Source organism: Perissodus microlepis, chromosome 14 (genome assembly GCF_051167445.1).
Source record: "Perissodus microlepis isolate ML-2025 ecotype Zambia chromosome 14, ASM5116744v1, whole genome shotgun sequence".
NCBI lineage: Eukaryota > Metazoa > Chordata > Actinopteri > Cichliformes > Cichlidae > Perissodus > Perissodus microlepis.
Genome location: NC_140474.1, coordinates 2,827,484 through 2,836,569, shown reverse-complemented (window position 1 = coordinate 2,836,569; position 9,086 = coordinate 2,827,484).

Below are 9,086 nucleotides of genomic sequence, written 5' to 3'. Positions count from 1 at the left end.
ATTTCCTTCTGTGTGCTACATGTGAGAGCTCATCATGAATTCCTCATATTACCAGTAAATCTCCAAATTTTATACCAAGTCATAATTTTTTGAGCATTGTTGTTTTAGTCGAACCCATTTGTGTCGCTACAAAACCCCAAAAAGAACAACAGCTCCAGACGGACAGTATGATGGGTAAAGCTAATGAGACAGTACTTGGCCAACAGAGAGCCATTCTGGTAGCAAAGAAAAGTCCAGGTTAATGGGAAAACAACTGTAATTCTCGGCACATCGATGACCTCAGTAAACATTTTGCTCGTTTATGACTGATGGTCTCATTCGGTAGTTTCAAGTTTGACAGAAAACAACATATTAATTTGGAAAATTGTGGTGTCAATACAAAAGTATCATTGGGCAAAATATTGAACTCATGTTGCTCCTGATATGTTCACAGGAGTGTGAATGTTAGAAACAGACATAGAAAACGTAATAGTATGAATGTTTGTGAATGGGCTGATGAAACATGCTGTAGCAAACACTTAGTAGTAGAGTGCTATATAAGAACCAGTGTTGGTCAAGTTACTTGAAAAAAAGTAATCAGTAACTAATTACTGATTACTTCCCCCAAAAAGTAATCCCGTTACTTTACTGATTACTTATTTTCAAAAGTAATTAATTACTTAGTTACTTAGTTACTTTTTAAAAACACTATTTACAACCTGAATAGGTGATAAAGCGATAGATCTTTCAGCCCAATTCTACTTTTTCTGCATAATCCATCATACAAAATGTAATCAAATGGAAAAGTCCCTTTTTAAAACTTGTTTTATTAGTTTTAATCCTTTAACTTTATGCATCAAGCAAAAATTTAATTATATGCAACATTCTCTGACTGGAAGAAATTTGTGCATGCGTGAGCCGCGGATCTATAAACATGGTGAAGCTAAAGGCAGCTGCCTCTGTGGCTGCTGACTGACAGCTGAGGGAATGAAAGGGGAGTGTTGGTGCAGCAGTAGGGGGCATAAAAAGAGAGGCAGGCACAGGATGAGAGAGCGATGCCAGGAATGTGTGATCTTTCCAGTTTTAGTTTCAAAGGATTGTTATTGGCACTGCTCAAGGTCAGAGACCCTGCCAAAGAGACTTTAAAATGAGAGACAGAGAGCAGAAAGATAAGGAAACAGCCAGAGTTTGGCATTTTATTTACAAAAAAATAAGTCTTTTTCTAAAATGTGTCAGAATTCTGTAAAAAGACTTTACAATAATTTGTGAGATGAACAAGTGAAAAAATGAAAATGAGCTGCTGAGGAATTGATTGACTAAATGCTGCCTGTACTTATTAAACAGTTAAATGTGTCTGAATGAACAAAAACCATTTCTTTTAACCTCTAATCTGGCAAATATTCACTTGAAATAATCAGAAATAATCAGCAGCCACTAATAAAAATCAAATATGAAACAGTACAAGAAAGTGTGCTGCTAACACGTTGTCTTTGCAGTCAACCAAAGATTCCTTTAAACCAAGAAAAACATAAAACACACAAAAATTCCCTGTTTGAAAGATAACTTTACAATTTCGTTGTACATGTACAATGACAATGACAGACTATTCTATTCTATGCTATGCTAGTAGCACTAGCCATCTGCTATGGCTGGTCTGAGGGGAAAGAGAAGAGAATAAAGGAGAGCAGAGCGAGACAAAGAAAAGATACAAACCATGGATGAGAGGAGATAAAAATTAATGATGTGTAGCAGTGGCATGTGAACACATGGGGTATTTAGAAACTGATTAGACCCTGATTTACATACCTCCCTGGTTCTCAGCGGCCTGTGGTGACCCATACTCTTACATCACACATATACCCATGCCACATCACAAACAGCCCCAAATCACAAGTCATCAAAGAAAGGGCACACTCCCACTGGGGCCACTTGCATCTATAAGTGTCTAATCCATCCAGTGCCTTTTGCCAGGCTGTTAGCCTGTGACAGTGTGTGCGTTTGTCAGTCATTTGTTAGGATGTGGTTACATTCTTCTCACAGCGCCAAAACCTGGACCCTTACCCCTCATCATCCCAGCTTTTCAGCCCCAGAATAATTTTTGTTTTGGAATGAGAGGTAACGCCAGAGTTCAAGTGTAGTTTTGTTACCAAAGGTTGAGTCTTAGTTGACCTCGAGTGAATTCAAGGATCAAATATATCCATAAACTGAGAACTGCTGTAAAAAGCCTGAGCTCTTGTATAGGAATTTCTTTTATTTATGTATTAATCACATTATTTTATTGTATAATGCCTTGGTGCCACTGGATTTTAACATGTCTCACACTCATACTATAAGACAAATGGTGGGGGTCTAGTAAGGAAGTTGGGGGAAGCAGACAACTCCACAGGAAGAGTCTTTTGTCTCTTCGAGGACTCTGGGAGGGAGCAAGGGAGTGTGAACCTTAAGGTGTGAAACAGCTGTGTACAGCCTTTTGTTCCCGGAGAAGGTATTTAACGAGAGCCATGCTAGGCTCAGGGAGACTCTGCTGACCGTCTGCCCCGCGGTCATGCAGGCTCTCCGTTCTTTGTGTGTTTTGATTAAAGAATGTTAGCTACCGCTCGTCTGCAGGCTTTATTTAAATGGAAAACTTCCACAACAGCTCTTTATTTAATTGCAGTGTGTTGCTTTCTGGGATTTTATGTATTGTGGGTTCGGGTTCACTGTTTGTAGGGACTGAACTAAGGCCTGGTTCCTTTGTAGGGTCTTTATACACGTGCACGTGTGTCAGACTGTTTCTAACTGGTAGCCTTGCAACTGTCAGCAACAACTACAAGCATCAGTCAACAAGAGGAACAGCATTCAAATCATCATGTCTGACATGACAGTACGAAGAACACAAAGATCGACTACGCAGGTGGCTGAGTATGAGTATTCACCTACTAATGTGGCCAATCACAAAGTCTGAATCTGTAATCACGGGTAGACCCCAAATGCAGCATGCAACAGCAGAAATGACTTTTATTTGCTTGGTTTTTTACTACATGTCCGTATGTTTAATCATGCATGCGCAAGTGCCCTCAGAACAAGCCTGTGCTGCCTTTGAGTGAATAGGAGACGGTTTGCTTTTCCATAGGGTATGCAGTGATGCTTCTTTATTGTGTTTGTCCCCACTTCTTAAACAGAAAAAAAAGAGTGTGGCTTTTGAGATGAAGTCGAGCGGCGCTGTTGCGTCTGTGAGAAGATTAAAACTGAGGTGTGTTTTTTAGTGATTCACCACCTTCCAGAGGAGGCAGATATAAAAACTTTGTCATGTTTTCTTTTGATAAACTCTGTGCTTTTATTGATTCTGCTGCTCCCGGGGAGATGAGAGATTGCATTTCTTGGCCTTGGTTAAGCGACATCGTAATGATGCACAGCTATTAGGGGCTGATATCATCTCCAAACTGAGTTGTTTACCATGCAGCAGGTTGTAGGAAAGATAGTACAAATCTGTAGCAACCTCAAAGGCTACTGCTGCTGCAGGTTACTATTTTGTAAACCTGATGGTGCATTTAATCAACAATTGGACTGTGATATTAGTTATTCTTATTTGCCTTCGAGTCTCCAGCCTTTCTAGGTCAACACCATTAACCAGCGTGATGCTCACCTCAAGTACCAGACAGGAACTGGAGTGAGGGTTCCTCAGAGGCACATTACTGTTAAACGAGACCTACCGGTCATTTAATGCTGCTTATTTTATTCATGCACTCTGCTAATGTAGTTTTGCATAATTCACAGTTTAAAATAACAAATATGATGCGATTTATGTTGTACGAGGACTGTGCAGCACTTCAGTTCATCCTCAGTCTGAAACATTTCTTCTGATTGCTGCCCCTTTTGTGGAAGGTTTTCATGAAATATTTTTTAATGATTTCATTATGGTCGACTAAACGCCCCACTAAAAAGTCATTGAGAGAAAAGAATATCTTCATTAAAAGCAGACCAAAAAACAAGACTCGTGACTCGTGTCCTTGAACTTTAAGATTGCTAGTTCATTATTAAGCCACAAAATCAAAAGGAAGAAAAACAAATCCATTGAGGCACACTCAACGGTTATTCAAGAAACGCTGACATTCTTATTTCAGATACTTTTGGCTGCTTATTTCTCAACGAGTAACCACAGCAATGGATCTGCTTATTTGATTTGGCACAAATACCCTTCCTGACAGAGTCATTCCCATTATCTGGCTTTGGGTCGGTTTCTGGTCTCAAAATGTTGCCATTCTTACCTGAATAACATAAGTGAGGTAACCAATCGACAGTCAAACAAAGAAATAGATTAATAATTCCATGCTGCAGTGCAAAACCTCAGCTCTTTAAAAAGATGGGGCTTTTCTACAAAGTGCTCCAAGCAGGGTTTGTTTCTAATTTCATCTGTAAATTGAGTTTATTCCATTACTTTGAATGTAACTGTCATTGCAAACGGTACACATTAATGAATTTGAAAACCTTCTCAAGAGGATGTACAATCTTAAAATTTCTTTGCATTACTCTCCAAGCTAGGTGAAAATAATGATGCTTAACATCAAACATGAAATCCATGGATTTTTACACTAAATCCTTTCTGCAGGAGGCAATTGGATGGGAGAGGAGGTCTCATTTTTAAAGTCCCAATCCATTCATACATTAGCTATAAAAACATCTTTAACACACTCGCCTTGTGAGTGCATGCCATTACTCACCAGTTAAAATGGAAACTCTTAATAGAGTACAGTTTTTCTTATTAATAACTCAAAGCATAACGTATAGAAGTCCCAAAGCCCGGTGGATGATTCCCTAACAATAAGCTCTACTTTAGACCCCAGAGCAACCCAGTCTGGTTGATTGTGTAAATAAAGCAGACTGCACGTTTTACAACGAGAGTCTCGAGTTATTTATCATCATTGCAGCAGCTTCAGGCAATACATCGTGGCAACATAACAGATTAGAGCTACGTCTCCCTGGTTTTCTATGTTTGGGAGGGATTTACCCAGAGAAGGAATGAATCTAAGATGATATTTCTCTTAAGCACTGCAGTTTCCTTTCTGGTCCTTTTCGCTTTGTGCCCTGCTTGTCCTTTCGGAGGGCACAAATAAGGATTTTTTAAAAACTCCATCCACAAAATGCCAAACACAACATAACAGTAACACTACTTGGAATGTATCATAACCTATATCTGACCTTTAAAAGGACTAAATATTCTCCAAAGTTATAGAAGGAGCATAAACGTATTAATATTGGCAATAGAAATGTATAAAATATCAAAGAATGCTTGAAGGTCATCGTGTGTGCATTTCTCTTATATAATGATTATGATTTGCAGAGCATAGTGAGCCCTCTCAGCATTTCCTCAAAATACACTGAATCACCACAGCACCACCCCCACACATAAGCCCATCTCTCTCTGAAATACCACCTGCCATTTCTAGATGCTTTTATCTAAAGTGCCATACAGTGCAACAATTCCCTGTATATGTGGTTTTAAAAAAAGATAGATGTTTTAGAGCAGGGGTGGGCAACTCCAGGCCTCGAGGGACGGTGTCCCTGCAGGTTTTAGATGTGTCCTTGAACCAACACAGCTGATTTAAATGGCTAAATTAGCTCCCTAACATGTCCTGAAGTTCTCCAGAGGCCTGGTAACGAACTAATCATGTGATTCAGGTGTGTTGACCCAAAGTAAATTACTGCACATTTACCAATACGCTGCCCAAACTGTCATTGCATAACCTAATTACTGTCACCGACCACACAGTTGTTCAATTCAATTCAATTTTATTTATATAGCGCCAAATCACAACAAAAGTCGCCTCAAGGCGCTTCATAGATACAGAGAAAAACCCAACAATCATATGACCCCCTATGAGCAAGCACTTTGGCGACAGTGGGAAGGAAAAACTCCCTTTTAACAGGAAGCAACCTCCGGCAGAACCAGGCTCAGGGAGGGGCGGGGCCATCTGCTGCGACCGGTTGGGGTGAGAGAAGGAAGACAGGATAAAAGACATGCTGTGGAAGAGAGACAGAGGTTAATAACAGATATGATTCAATGCAGAGAGGTCTATTAATACATAGTGAGTGAGAAAGGTGACTGGAAAGGAAAAACTCAATGCATCTTGGGAATCCCCCGGCAGCCTACGTCTATTGCAGCATAACTAAGGGAGGATTCAGGGTCACCTGGTCCAGCCCTAACTATATGCTTTAGCAAAAAGGAAAGTTTTAAGCCTAATCTTAAAAGTAGAGATAGTTTCTGTCTCCCGAATCCAAACTGGAAGCTGGTTCCACAGAAGAGGGGCCTGAAAACTGAAGGCTCTGCCTCCCATTCTACTTTTAAATACTCTAGGAACAACAAGTAGGCCTGCAGAGCGAGAGCGAAGTGCTCTGATAGGGTGATATGGTACTACAAGGTCATTAAGATAAGATGGGGCCTGATTATTTAAGACCTTGTATGTGAGGAGCAGGATTTTGAATTCTGGATTTAACAGGAAGCCAATGAAGGGAAGCCAAAACAGGAGAAATATGCTCTCTCCTTCTAGTCCCTGTCAGGACTCTTGCTGCAGCATTTTGGATTAGCTGAAGGCTTTTCAGTGAGTTTTTTGGACATCCTGATAATAATGAATTACAGTCGTCCAGCCTGGAAGTAATAAATGCATGAACTAGTTTTTCAGCGTCACTCTGAGACAGGATATTTCTAACTTTAGAGATGTTGCGCAAATGGAAGAAAGCAGTCTTACATATTTGTTTAATATGTGCGTTGAAGGACATGTCCTGGTCAAAAATGACTCCAAGGTTCCTCACAGCGTTACTGGAGGCCAAGGTAATGCCATCCAGAGTAAGAATCTGCTTAGATACCATATTTCTAAGATTTTCAGGGCCGAGTACAATAACCTCAGTTTTATCTGAATTAAGAAGCAGAAAGTTAGCGGCCATCCAGGTCTTGAAGTTCATGAAGTCATTACTAGTTAACGTTAAAGGGATGGTTGGCTCAACAGAGCTCTGACTGTTTGTCAGCCTGGCTACAGTGCTGAAGAGAAACCTGGGGTTGTTCTTATTTTCTTCAATCAGTGATGAATAGTAAGATGTTCTGGCTTTGCGGAGGGCTTTCTTATAAAGCAACAAACTATTTCTCCAGGCTAAATGATGATCCTCTAAATTTGTGACACGCCATTTCCTCTCCAGATTACGAGTCATCTGCTTTAGGGTACGTGTTTGAGAATTATACCACGGAGTCAGGTACTTCTGATTAGAGACCTTAGTTTTCACTGGAGCTACAGTATCCAGAGTCGTACGTAGTGAGGAGGTGAAATTATTAACAAGATAATCAACCTCTGTTGGGGTAGCGTTCAGATAGCTGCTCTGCTCTGTGTTGGTACAGGGCATTGAAGATGATAACAGTGGGTGGATTATATTCTTAAACTTAGTTACAGCGCTTTCAGAAAGACATCTACTTTGATAAAATCTACTCTCCACCGCTGTGTAATCAATTATTGTAAATGTAAATGTTATCAGGAAATGATCAGACAGGAGAGGGTTTTCAGGAAACACTGTTAAATGTTCAGTTTCTATGCCATATGTTAAAACAAGATCTAGAGTGTGATTAAAGTGGTGGGTGGGTTCTTTTACATTTTGAGAGAAGCCAATTGAGTCTAATAACAGACTAAATGCCATGTTGAGGCTGTCATTTTTAGCATCTACATGGATGTTAAAATCACCCACAATAATTATTTTATTTGAGCTCAGAACTAAATTAGATATAAAGTCTGAGAAATCAGACAGAAACTCTGTGTAAGGCCCAGGTGGACGATAGATGATAACAAGTAAGACTGGTTTCTGAGTTTCACAGCTGGGGTGGACAATGTTAAGCATCAGGCTTTCAAATGAATTAAAAGTCTGTTTTGGTCTTTCATTAATTAATAGGCTGGTGTGAAAAATTGCTGCCACACCGCCCCCTCGGCCTGTGCTTCGAGGTTTCTGGTAGTTAGAATGACTCGGGGGTGTTGATTCATTTAAACTAACATAATCATCCTGCTGCAACCAGGTTTCTGTAAGGCAGAGTAAATCAATTTGTTGATCAATTATTAAGTCATGTACTAACAGAGACTTGGAGGAGAGAGACCTAATATTTAATAATCCACATTTCACTGTTTTACTCTTTGGTTCAGATGTGGATACTGTACTGTTCTTTCTTTTTGATTGTTTATGTTTAAGTTGTTTGTTGCTGGTTTTTAGTTTGTTTTTTGTCTTTTTGGAAGCTGACACAGTCTCTATGGAGATGGGTTTTTGGGGGGGTAGCAGGAGGAGAGAAGCTGCAGAGAGGCGTGTAAGACTGCAACTCTGCTTCCTGGTCCCAACTCTGGATAGTCATATTTTGGGGGGGTTAATAAATTTGTCCATATTTCTAGAAATGAGAGCTGCTCCATCCAAAGTGGGATGGATGCCGTCTCTCCTAACAAGACCAGGTTTCCTCCAGAAGGTTTGCCAATTATCTATGAAGCCCACATCGTTTCTGGGACACCACTCAGACAGCCAGCAATTTAAGGAGAACATGCGGCTAAACATGTCACTCCTGGTCTGATTGGGGAGGGGACCAGAGAAAACTACAGAGTCCGACATTGTTTTAGCAAAGTTGCACATCGATTCAATATTGATTTTAGTGACCTCCGATTGGTGTAACTGGGTGTCATTACTGCCGACGTGAATTATGATTTTACTGAATTTACGTTTACCCTTAGCCAGCAGTTTTAAATTTCCTTCAATGTCGCCTGCTCTGGCCCCTGGAAGACAATTGACTATGGTTGCCGGTGTCTCTAGCTTCACATGTCTGAGAACAGAATCACCAATTACCAGAGTTTGACCCCCGGCGGGTGTGTCACCGAGTGGGGAAAAACGGTTAGACACATGAACGGGTTGGTGGTGTACCTGGGGCTTCTGTTTAGGACTATGCTTCCTCCTCACCGTGACCCAGCCGCCCTCTTTCCCCAGCTGCTTGGGGTCTGCCGGGGAACAGCTAGCGGGGCCTACGCTATCTTCGGCTGCACCAGCTACAGGGGCCTGGCTAGCTACGGGTGAATGAAGGGTGCGAAGCCGAGTCTCCAATTCAGTAATCCTGGCCTCCA